Raw genomic sequence first — 12,400 nt, 5'->3', positions numbered from 1 at the left:
ACCTAGAGTGCAGCGGCGAGGTGCTTCTCCTCGGCGATGGTGGACGCGCTCAAGGCTGGCTCGAACCAGGAGGCTTGACGCCCGGACGCGGTGGAGGACCCTGCCTTATCGGTGGCCATCGGTCGCTGATTCGGGATGAGGTTGGCGGATCTGGAGGTTTTTCGAGTAGAAGGGAAAGGGGATCTGGAACAAGGCGAAGGAAGGGCAATGAAGGCTTCACGGCAGATGCCAGCCTTTTTGTCAGTCAGGAACAGTTGCTGAGGCAGCGTGTGACTGGAGGCGCCCACGTCCCATCAGTCGCCATGCGTCGGCCAAGGCCGCAGGCGGTTAGGGCCCGCGGCGCTCTGCACTTGCCCTTTGGCTTCACCTTGAAGCCAAGTTTGAGCGCGCCTTGGGCCCGGGGGCTACTGTTGGCGTCCTGGAAACGGGGGTACCCAGACTTGCCTACCTGCGGCCCACGACATGGCTTTGTTGATGGCCCTGTACGACCCAGCTTCAGCATCAACAACCCAAGACCCTCACGAGGGGCCAAGCCTCGGGAGGCGGACGACACCAAGACCTCCCTAGAGGCGGCCACACCAGGCTGGCTCCCGAGGAGCGAAGATATCTATGCAAGGTCCACCTCACGAGGTTCATATGACGTGAGCCATAATGACCAAGGCCAGGCAGGCGCCAGCGGGCGCAGTGTACTAGTTTCCTCTTTGGTGCTAAGGAGGCAAGCGCAGGCGCCCAGTCCCAAGGAATCAAGAAAAGGTTTCCATATCGGTGCAACGAGACAAAGACCGCCAGGATGACAGGATGGAGGTCATCGCGGAGCCTACCGTGGCGTCACCACCAGAGGCTTTTGTAGGCAAAGACTACTTTTGTCAGGATAACTTGTACTAGGGAGGACAAGATCTTCACATGCACCCCAGAGTTCGAACCTCTCAAGGGTTTGCAGAACCCCGAATCTGACAAATATGATGGCTTTGTTTCCTTGCCCCAATATGAATGAGCAGCCAGCCCCAGTGAAAGTGCAAGACTTTGCACGTCTCAAACTAACCATCTACCGCAGCTCAACTCAGCCACTTGATGCTGATGACTGGCTCCATGACATCACCTTCGAGCTATAGTCTGGTGAAGTAGCCCCTGCTAGCTATGTCCCCTTCACGGCATACTACCTGAGGGGTCCCGCGACACAATGGTGGGACGTCCACGGGCGTTCCCTACCTGCTGGAACGGTCATCACTTGGGCGGATTTCCAAGCTGCTTTCCGTGCCCCCTTCATTCCTCAGAGAATCATGGACAGGAAGAAGCGTGAGTTCCACAACCTCACCCAAGGCAACAGAACTGTGGATGCTTATCATCGGGAGTTTCTGGACTTAGCCCGCTATGCTGAAGAGGACATTGCAACTGATGCTCACAGACAGGAGAAGTTCCACGAAGTCCTTCAAGCTGACATCAAGGTCGCACTTGTCGTGCGTGACTTTGCTGACTTCGCCACCTTGGTGAACAAAGCCATCCAGGTCAAAACTGGTCTGCAAGAACACCAGGGCTCTCACAAGCGCAACTGTGACACGGGCTCATCTTCAGGCCCGCCCTCGCAGCAGCGTAAGATCTGGATTCCCAATAGTATGTATCATCCAAATGCACGTGCTCCAAGGCAGCCTTATGATGCACCGCTTCTACCTCCACCATCGACTAGGCAACCAAGACTTCTAGCTGCACTACCCCAAGCCTCTACTCCCACTCCCAATGATGGTATGTGCTTCAGGTGTGGTCGTCCAGGTCACTGCGCCAGGGAATGCAATCAGAGCAAGAACCAACTCACACTTCTAGTAGCTGGTCGTGGAAACAATCAGCCCCGTAACAACAATGCTAGGCCTTATGATCGAGTTCATGCCAATCACGTTGATCTCAATGAAGCTCAAGACTAGCCTGCTATTGTGATGGGTACACTCCTCATAAATTCAGTACCATCATCCATTTTATGTGATACAGGATCATCGCTTTTGTTCATATTAGCTGAGTTTGCATTCATGCATGGCATTAAATACGAAGAGATGAACACTTCGCTAGTGGTACACATCCCTGTGGGCCAATGTCAAATCTCTATTGTTAATCACAACGTTCCCATAAAATCAAAGGGTTGGAATTCCTTGCATGTCCCACTGTCCTGAAATCTTGTAGCATTGATCTCATTCTGGGAATGGATTGGTTGAAAGCGCATACTGCTTCTATAGTTTGCACCACTAAGACCGTCCATCTGCTACACCCATCTGATGAAATAATAAGCTACAATGCTTGTCTGGTTCAGAATGTCGAGGCAAGACTATATGCCCTGAATGCATTGAACATTGCACCACTCAAGGGCATGGAAAACATTCTTGTCATTCGCGAATTCCATGACGTCTTTCCTGAAGAACTTCCATGGATTCCCCTTGCTAGAGCTGTGGATTTCATCATCGATTTGAAACCAGGCACCACTCCTATAGCCAAACAACCCTACAAGATGCTGCCACATGAACTCATTGCGTTTAAGGAGGAAATCGACAAATCTCTTCGCAGTGGTTTCATTCACCCAAGTTGCTCTCCTTGGGGAGCACCTTCTCTCTTTGTCAAGAAGAAGGATGGGACAAACCGATTGGTCTAAGATTATCATCATATTAACCAAGCCACTTTCCAGAACAAATATCCCCTTCCTCGGATCAATGATCTGTATGATCCACTAGCTAGTTCGCAGTCTTCTCTAAACTCGACTTGATGTTGGGTTACCACCAGATCAGTGTTCGTGAAGAGGATACCCCAAAGACCGCCTTTGTGGCTCGATATGGTTCATACGAGTACACCATCATGTCATTCGTCCTAACCAATGCTCTAGCTACATCCTCTCGCATGATGAACTATATATTCATGGAATGCCTCGACAAATTCATCGTGGATTATCTGGATGACATCCTTGTACACTCCAAGAATAAAGAAGAGCATGCTGAATATCTTAGTCTTGTCCTGGAAAAGCTTCGAGAGCATCAACTCTATGTTAAGTATTCCAAGTGTGAATTTTGGCTTCCCGAAGTAACCTATCTTGGGCATGTCATCTCCAAGGATGGTATTGCCGTCAAACCTGAGCAAGTTCAGGCTATTCTCGATTGGACTCCTCCTAAGAATGTCAAGAAAGTCAGAAGTTTTCTCTAACTCGCCAGATATTGCCATTGATTGATTGAGAACTTCTCCAAGATCGCCAGGCCTCTGACTGGCCTGCTTCAGAAAGGCGTCAAGTTCTAATGGACACACAAATGTCAGGAAAGCTTCCAGGCACTCAAAAAAAAGTTGACTTCTGCCCCAGTGCTTTCTCCTCCAGATATTAAGAAGGACTTTGTCATATACTGTGATGCCTCCCGTCAAGGATTCGACTGTGTCCTAATGAAAGAGCATAGAGTGATTGCTTATGCTTCTCGTCAATTGTGCCCTCACGAAGATAACTACCCAGTTCATGACCTTGAGCTTGTTGTTGTCATTCGTGCACTGAAATAGTGGCAACATTACCTTCTCAGAATCATTGCCAGATCTTCACCGACCACCAAAGTCTGACATATCTGTTTACTCAGCCAGACCTGAAGCTACGTCAGCATAGATGGATGGAAACTGTTGCAGACTTTGACTTGGGTATTTCGTATACACCAGGCAAGGCTAATGTAATGGCTGATGCCTTGAGCTGCAAGTCATATTGCAACCACCTCTAGGTTCGCAAAGTTCAGCCCTCACTTGTTGAAGAATTCAGAAAGTTGAACCTCCATATTGTTCCTCCTGGTGCACTCGCTCCCCCTCCTCCCGAGTGCCACAAACTTAACCTCCATGTAGTTTCTCAGGGTTCTCTCAATACTTTGGTTGCTAAACCAAATCTCATGGACTCCATCAAATGGCTACAGAAGGCTAACTGTGAAGTTGAGAGGATTAAACGCTATCTCGCAGAAGGAAGGCCCTCATTCCTCATTGTTGATGACGCTGGCACTTTGTTCTTCAAAGGCCGCCTAATTGTGCCAAGTAAGGAGAAAAACCTGGATATCACATAGGAGGTTATGGATGAAGCTCATGATACGCCTCTGTCTCTTCATCCCGGTAGTACCAAGATGTACCAAGACGTTCGTCAAAGATTCTAGTGGTCTAATATGAAGCAAGACATTGCTTGTTATGTTGTTGAATGTGACGTTTGCCGTCATATCAAAGCAGAACATCATAGGCCCACTAGAACTCTATAACCTATCCCTATTCCTGAATGGAAATGGGACCATGTTGAAATGGACTTCGTCACTGGATTTGCTAAGTCGCAGAAAGGTAATGATGATATTCTTGTCGTCATTGACCAGCTTTCCAAGGTTGCACACTTTGTGGCCGTCAAAGAAACGATCACTACTAGTCAGCTAGCAACCCTATACATGTCAAGAATTGTTTCACTTCACGGTATTCCAATGTTAATCAATTCAGACCATGGGAGCTTATTCACTTCAAGATTCTGGGCAATTTTCCAAGAAGCTATGGGGACTCATCTGTCTTTCAGCACTGCTTTTCATCCTCAGTCACAAGGGCAAGTTGAATGCGTCAACCAAGTTCTCAAAGACATGCTTCGAGCTTGTGTTATTTCCTTCGACAAGAAATGGGAGGAATCTCTCCCGTATGCTGAGTTCTCTTGTAATAATAACTATCAAGCTAGTCAGAAGATGGCCCCCTTCAAAGTGTTATATGGATAAAAGTGTCGAACCACTCTGAACTGGTCAGAAACTAGGGAATGTCCACTCTTCGGTCCGGATATTATCCAACACGCCGAAGAACAAGTCTGGGTCATTCGCGAGAATCTGAAGGCTTCTCAGTCACATCAAAAGAGTCAGTATGACCATCATCATAAATACATGGTCTATCAACCTCGCGAAAAGGCTTATCTTCGAGTTACACCAATGAAGGGTGCTCACCGCTTAGGGATCAAGGGCAAGCTAGCTCCTCGCTATATTGGTCCTTTCACTATTCTTGAGAAGCATGGAAAAGTGGCATATCAACTGGAGCTTCCACCGAACCTTTCTGAGGTTCACGGTGTGTTCCATGTGTCACTGCTCCGCCGCTGCTTCAGGGACCCAATCCGAGTAGTGGATCACGAAGTGCTTGAGTTGCAACAGGACCTCTCTTGTAAAGAGCATCCGGTCCACATTCTCAACCAAGCTGAGCGCCGCACACGTCAGAAGGCGATCAAATTCCTCAAGGTCCAGTGGTTGCACCATTCTGAAGATGAAGCCACTTGGGAACGCGAGGGTCACGTGCGTGAAAAATACCCTTCATTGTTTCCTTCTACCTCCTAAATCTCGGGACGAGATTTCTTGTAGTAGAGGAGAATTGTAACGCCTGGATAATTAAGCTAAAGTGAACCTCTGATAATGATGTCATGTCACCTCGATTACTGTTCTTAATCTCGCGTTAGTTCCAAAACCAATTCAAGTTAAAATTTGAATTAAAGGAAACAACAGAAGTTTTCAAACAATAAAACTAAAATGTTCGGGTTCTACCAGATAATGAATAGGTGATTATGGTGGAGAAACCACACTTTTATGAACTTTTTAAATACTCTAAAATGAATAAAACAGCAGGAAAACCAATTTAATAAATGATTTTTATTATTTATAAAATGTAAAACTATTTTATTTGGGGGTTTAAACTTTCTATAGAAGAGGTATAATTAGTGATACTAATTTAGATACAACTTTTATGTTTTATAAAACTAAAATAAAATAAAACAGTAAAAGGTAAAATAAATAAAAAGAGAAAGACAAAACAAAATTAAATAAAAAGAGAAAGAACCCCCTGGCCAACTGGGCCAGCCGGCCCAGCCGGCCACCACACTAACCTAGCCGGCCCGCCCCACTCCCCATTATCCCCAGGGCGACCGAACCCTACCCACCGACGCCCCCACTTCCCCCTCGCTCCCCATGTTCCCTCCTCCCTCGATCCAGCTTGGATCGGGGATGAAACACCGACGTCGCCGCCCGGAACCCCCTAGCCGGACCGCCGGCGGCTCCTCATCTCCTCCCCACGGGTCGCCCCCGAGCCTCGCCGCCCCCATTCTCACGACGCACGAGAGGCTCCCCCTCCTTCTCCTCTTCCCCCTGCCTGCGTGTGACCCTACCAGTCGACGCCACTGCCGCCTATCGTTGGCGCCGCCCACGCCACGACTTCGGCGCCCACCTGCCTCCCCGCGCGCCCGTGCTGTTCGCGGCCACCGCCACCACCCATACGAGCCCAGCGCCCGCGAGCTCGCTTGCACTCGTCGCGCCTCACCTGCAGCCACCGCGCTCGGGGCTCACAGAGCCCCACCGTTCCAGCCTCGCCCCGTAGTCGTCGTTCTCGGTCGTGCCTGCTTGCCTCCCCCTGCTGCTTGCCGCAGCGAGTTGCTACTGCCACCCACCGTCGCCCGCTCGCCCCACCTCACCCCGATAGCGCGCCGACCCCGCCCTGCCTCTGCACCACCGTCATTGCCCTCTGCCGCCCGCACCCGACCACCGCTGCTCCGCTCCCTTGCGCTCCGGTCCACGTCCGCCCGCTCCAGCCGTAGCCACGAGCTCGCCCCGCCATGGTCGCGCCTCTCGCACGTGCGCCTGCGTCACCTGTCGCGGCCCCTACTCGCCGCCTCGTTGCTGTCGCACTCGGCAGTTGCTGCCGCCCGGCCTCACCGACAATGGCGCCCCCTGGCTGTTTCCGGCACTCCCCGGCCACCCTGGCCGGCGCTCTCCTCCGCCCCGGCTGGCGCCCGGGGCCAACTGGGCTGTGCCCGCTCTAGGCATCTCTCGCCTGTTTGGGCTTCGCCTGATGCCCACCCCGCTATGCCCCTTTGGGCCAATGACAGTGGGGCCCCATGCCCAAAACGCTATAAAAAATAACAATAAAAATAAAAACTAATTAATTAATCCTATTTAGTTAACTAATTAAACGTAATTAACTTGCTAACTAATCTAATTAATCAGTTAGTTAGTTAGTCAGTCAATGGCGACCGGTCCCACCTGCCAGGGTTGACCTGTCAACCTTTGGTCCTGTTGACATCATACTAATGTCATGCTGACATAATAATTGCTTTTTCTAATTAAATTAATGTGATAATTCCAAAAATGAACTAAAACTTTAAAATTTAATATAAAATAATCCGTAACTCAGATGAAAACACTTTGTACATGAAAGTTGCTCAGAACGACGAGACGAATCCGAATATGCGGTCAGTTCATCTGCCACACGTCCCCCTCCGGTTCGTCTATGCGAAAATGCCAAAACACCGGGAATACTTTCCTGGATGTTTTCCCCCTTCGCTAGTACCACCTAGTACCGCGTTAGGGCACACCTAGCACCACTTAATGTCATGTCATGCAGTGTCATGCATCTGTTTGCATTGTATTCATTGTTTCTTCCCCCTCTTCTCTCCGATAGACTATGAGACTGACGTCGCTGCTGCCTGGTTGTCTACGGTGTTGATGACCCGTCCTTCTCTGCTGAGCTTCCAGGCAAGCAAACCCCCCTTGATCAACCAGATATCGCCCACTCTCTTCTATCTTATTCTTGCATTAGGTTTGCTACTATTTTTGATTCGATTGCTCCTTTCTGTTGCATAGCCTATCATTGTTTCTACAATTGTTGGTACCTTTACCTGCTATCCTAAATGCTTAGTATAGGATGCTAGTATTCGATCAGTGGCCCTACCTTCTTGTCCATATGCTATGTTATATTATCGGGCCGTGGTCACTTCGAGAGGTAATCACGGGTATATACATACTATACAGGTTACATGATGTGACTAAAGCCGGGTCGGCTCGCAGAGTACCCGCAAGTGATTCCGATGTGGGAGCTAAAAGGACAGGTGATAACCCACAAGTATAGGGGATCGCAACAGTTTTCGAGGGTAGAGTATTCAACCCAAATTTATAGATTCGACACAAGGGGAGCCAAAGAATATTTGAAGGTATTAGCAGCTGAGTTGTCAATTCAACCACACCTAGAGATTAATTATCTGCAGCAACATGATCAGTAGCAAAGTAAAATGATAGTTTGGATAATAGTGACAACAGTAACAGTAATAGTAATAGTGATAGCAATAGTTTCGTAGCAAGTGCAACAGTAATGATAGCAATAGTAACTTAGCAAGAACAATATAAGATAAATTCATAGGCATTGGATCGGTGACTTGTTGGATGATATCCATCATGAGACAGTTATAACCTAGGGTGATACGACACTAGCTCCAGTTCATAAATAGAATGTAGGCATGTATTCCGTAAATAGTCATACGTGCTTATGGAAAGAACTTGCATGACATCTTTTGTCCTACCCTCCCGTGGCAGCAGGGTCCTATTGGAAACTAAGGAATATTAAGGCCTCCTTTTAATAGAAAACTGGAACAAAGCATTAACACACGGTGAATACATGAACTCCTCAAACTACGGTCATCACCGTGAGTGGTCCCGACTATTGTCACTCCGGGGTTGCCAGATCATAACACGTAGTAGGTGACTATAACTTGCAAGATCGGATCTAGAACATGGATATAATGGTGATAACATAAATGGTTAAGATCTGAAATCTTAGAACATAGTGGATACTAGGGATCAAGCCCTAACAAAACTAACTCGATTACATGATGAATCTCATCCAACTCCTCACCGACCAGCGAGCCTACGAAGGAATTACTCACTCCCGGTGGGGAGAATCATGGAATTGGCGATGGAGAAGGGTTGGTGATGATGAAGAACGAAGATCCCCCTCTCCGGAGCCCCAAATGGACTCCAGATCTGGCCTCCCGATGAAGAACGGGAGGTGACGGCGGCTCCGTCTCGTGGATCGTGATAATTCTTTCTCCCTGATTTTTTCTGAAAAAATAGGATTTTATAGCGTCGGTTTCAGGGTTTGCGGGGCCACCAGGTGGGGACAACCTACCTGGGCGCCCCAGGAGGGGGGCGCGCCCTGGTGGGTTGTGCCCACCCTGGTGCCCCCCTTTGATGGATCTTGGCTACAAAAATTCTTGTTTATCGTATAAAAAATCCTTGCAAAGTTTCATTCCATTCCGAGAACTTTTATTTCTGCACAAAAACAACACCATGGTAGTTCTGCTGAAAACAACGTCAGTCCAGGGTTAGTTTCATTCAAATCATGCAAATTAGAGTCCAAAACAAGAGGAAAAGCATTAGGAAAATTAGATACGTTGGAGACATATCAACTCCCCCAAGCTTAAACCTTTGCTGCTCCTCAAGCAATTCAGTTGTTAAACTGAAAGTGAAAAAGAAAAACTTTTACGAACTCTTTTGCTTTTGTTTGCATAAATAAGCTTAAACAGCACCCAGGTTTTCAGCCAACATTATAACTAACCATGCCGACAATAACTCTTAAAGATTATATTAACTCATGTCAATGATATAATCAGCTAGCAAGCAATAATAAAATATCTCAAATGGAACACGTTGTCAAAACAACCATGATATAATATGACAATAGTTGTATCTCACTAGCCCTTTCTGAGACCGCAAAACATAAATGCAGAGCACCTCCAAAGTCCAAGCACTGACTAAACATTGTAATTCATGGTAGAAAAGATCCAGTCATGATGCACCCAACATTAGCTACACACAATGCATAAGCCATGACAGCAGTGCTCTCAGGTTCTGACGCTTGTTTTAGAAGGTGATAACACAACATAAAAGTAAATAGATAGTCCCTTCACAAAGGGAAGCAGTGATTTGTAGAGGTGCCACAGCTCAAGCTTTTAAACAGAGGTAAATGATATTTTGAGACATGCACCCTTCTCATTTACTTCACGACTATCAGTTATCAATATCTTCCATTCTAAGCACGCTAGTGGCGGTTCCCAAGCGATAAAAGTAAAGGTTTACTCCCCCTCCACAAGCAATCACACTCCACGACTTGTCTGAAACGACGGGTGCCGTCCAAACCAACAACCGTCTCGGGGAGTTTTGTTCAATTATTTGCATTTTTTAGTTCGGGACTGGGAATCCCTATTACCGCCCTTTTCTCATGCGATGGCGAGTGAATAAACACTCGACCTGAGAATAACCCGCTTAGCTTGGAAGATACCAACCACCTCTTGTCGTTCCATGAATGATCCAGGCACACAAAAAGGAAATTTATTAGAAGTTTTTAGAGGTGGCACATGCAAATTTACTTAGGACGGCAGGGTAGTACCGCATATAGGTAGGTATGGTGGACTCATCTAGAATAACTTTTGGTTCAAATTTTTTAGGTACAAGCAGAATTCCCACTTAGTACGGGCGTAGGCTAGCAATTAGATTGAGAAGCGACCAGCTAGAGAGCAACAACGGTCATGAACATGCATTATGCATAAGTAACATTGGACACTAGCATGAGTAGGATATGAACACCATGAACATAAATATAATAGAGGCTATGTTGGTTTTGATTCAACTACATGCATGAACATGTGCCAAGTCAAGCCACTCGAACATTCATAGGAGGACACCATATCATCACACTACATCACAATCATTTTAACGCAATGTTGATATCCAAGATAAATCATTATCCACTCCTAGCTACTTATGCATGGCATGAGAAACTATAATATCTAATTGTCATTGCAAACATGTTTAATCATAATGAGCTGAATCATGGATACTAGGTTAAACATATTTACACAAACAGAACAAGTCGAGTTCATACCCGTTTCCCTCTGCCACGGCCAGTTCATCGAATATCATCATTATTTCCTTTCACTTGCACGACCGAACGATATCAAAATAATAATAATAATAATAATAATAATAATAATAATAATAGTGCAAGAGTGTCGTGGGCTAAGCTGGAATCTGCAAAACATTTTATTCAATAGGAGAAGACAAGGTAAAATGGGCTATTTATTAGATCAATAGTTATTCATATGAGAGCCACCCAACATTTCCATCGTGGTCTTCTCCTCGGTACAACTCGAATAAAAAGAAAGAAATTCAGAGAACCACACTAATATTTTTTGAAGTTTTTGGTTTTCTTCAACAAGGAAATAAAAGGGAAAAGCAAAAACGAGAAAAACTATTTACACGGGAAAGCTCCCAACAAGCAAAAGAAGAACAAGGAAATCTTTTTGGGTTTTCTTTTTAGTATTACAACTAAGCATGCATAGAAAATAAACTAACTACAACTAATTTTTTTTGGTTTTTCTAAGATTTTTCAAACACACAAGAAGGCAAGAAAATAAATTAAGCATGGATGATACAATGAAAAACTATGAACACCAACAACTGGAATAAGTGGACATAAATGTAATGTCGATGAGAAACAAGTACTCCCCAAGCTTAGGCTTTTGGCCTAACTTGGTAATCGATCAGTAATCTGGATAATAGTCGGTGTAGTAGCTCACGGAGGCTCTCGGTACGGATGCCTCGGCCTACCATGCTGCCTCCACTGCCGCGTTGTGAGCTTGGGCCTTGCTCTCAAGAACAAAATATCTTCCTTTGTTGTGATAGTCAAAAAGAGCAGGCGCAGGAAAATATGTGTCCACAACAGATGTTTGGTTAAACAACAGATTGTAGGTGAAGTTATGAATTTTTCCTTTGAGGATCTTATGACTTTTTAAGGTGTCAAAATCTAAATACTGCGTGGGTAGGATAGGGTCAAAGGGCTAAGGTGAAACACCAAGCCCTCGTGCTAAACGCGTGGCATATATTCCACCATAGAAATAGCCACTATTAGCGTTATGCTGCAGTCTGCGTGCAACAATCGCTCCAAGATTATAACTCCTTTCACCGGTGAGAGCGGTGCGTATGAGGCTCAAGTCTGGAGCACAGAGCATGCTATAGTCTTGCTTTCCTACTATACATTTCCTGTTAAATAATGCAAAGTACTGAATTGAGGGAAAATTAATGCTCTTTATTCTACCTTGAGTCACTCCCCTCGTCTCACCGTAGCAAAGACTAGTCAAGAATGATTGGTACTCAGCCCTTGGCGGTTCGTCAAGCGAACCACGGAATAGGAGTTTGCAGTAGTGAGCAAAACTCTCTAGTGAGATGGTAAATGAATTTTCATAAAGCTTAAATGGCATCCTAGACTCACGGGGATGGAATTTAAATCCTTTGACAAATGATTCGGTAAGATTGTGGCGTTGCTCGCACTTATCTGAAAATTAGGGACCGAGATCGGCATTGTGAACATATTGCTCAAATTCCTCCTTAATGCCCACACACATCATATAATCATCGCAAGGCCATAAGCATGTTTTGGTGGGTGCATCTCAATGGAACTTTCACTTGGTTCGACATAAGACGGACAAGCGGAGTTGTCACTAGAAGATGCCCCCAAGGATCTCCTCCTCGAAGAAATCTTCCAAATATGTTCATCATGCTCATGTACAATTTTCTGAAAAATTTTGAGGGAC

This window comes from Triticum aestivum, chromosome 3A (assembly GCF_018294505.1).
Source record: "Triticum aestivum cultivar Chinese Spring chromosome 3A, IWGSC CS RefSeq v2.1, whole genome shotgun sequence".
NCBI classification, from domain to species: Eukaryota; Viridiplantae; Streptophyta; class Magnoliopsida; order Poales; family Poaceae; genus Triticum; species Triticum aestivum.
This window is presented reverse-complemented; position numbering follows the sequence as displayed.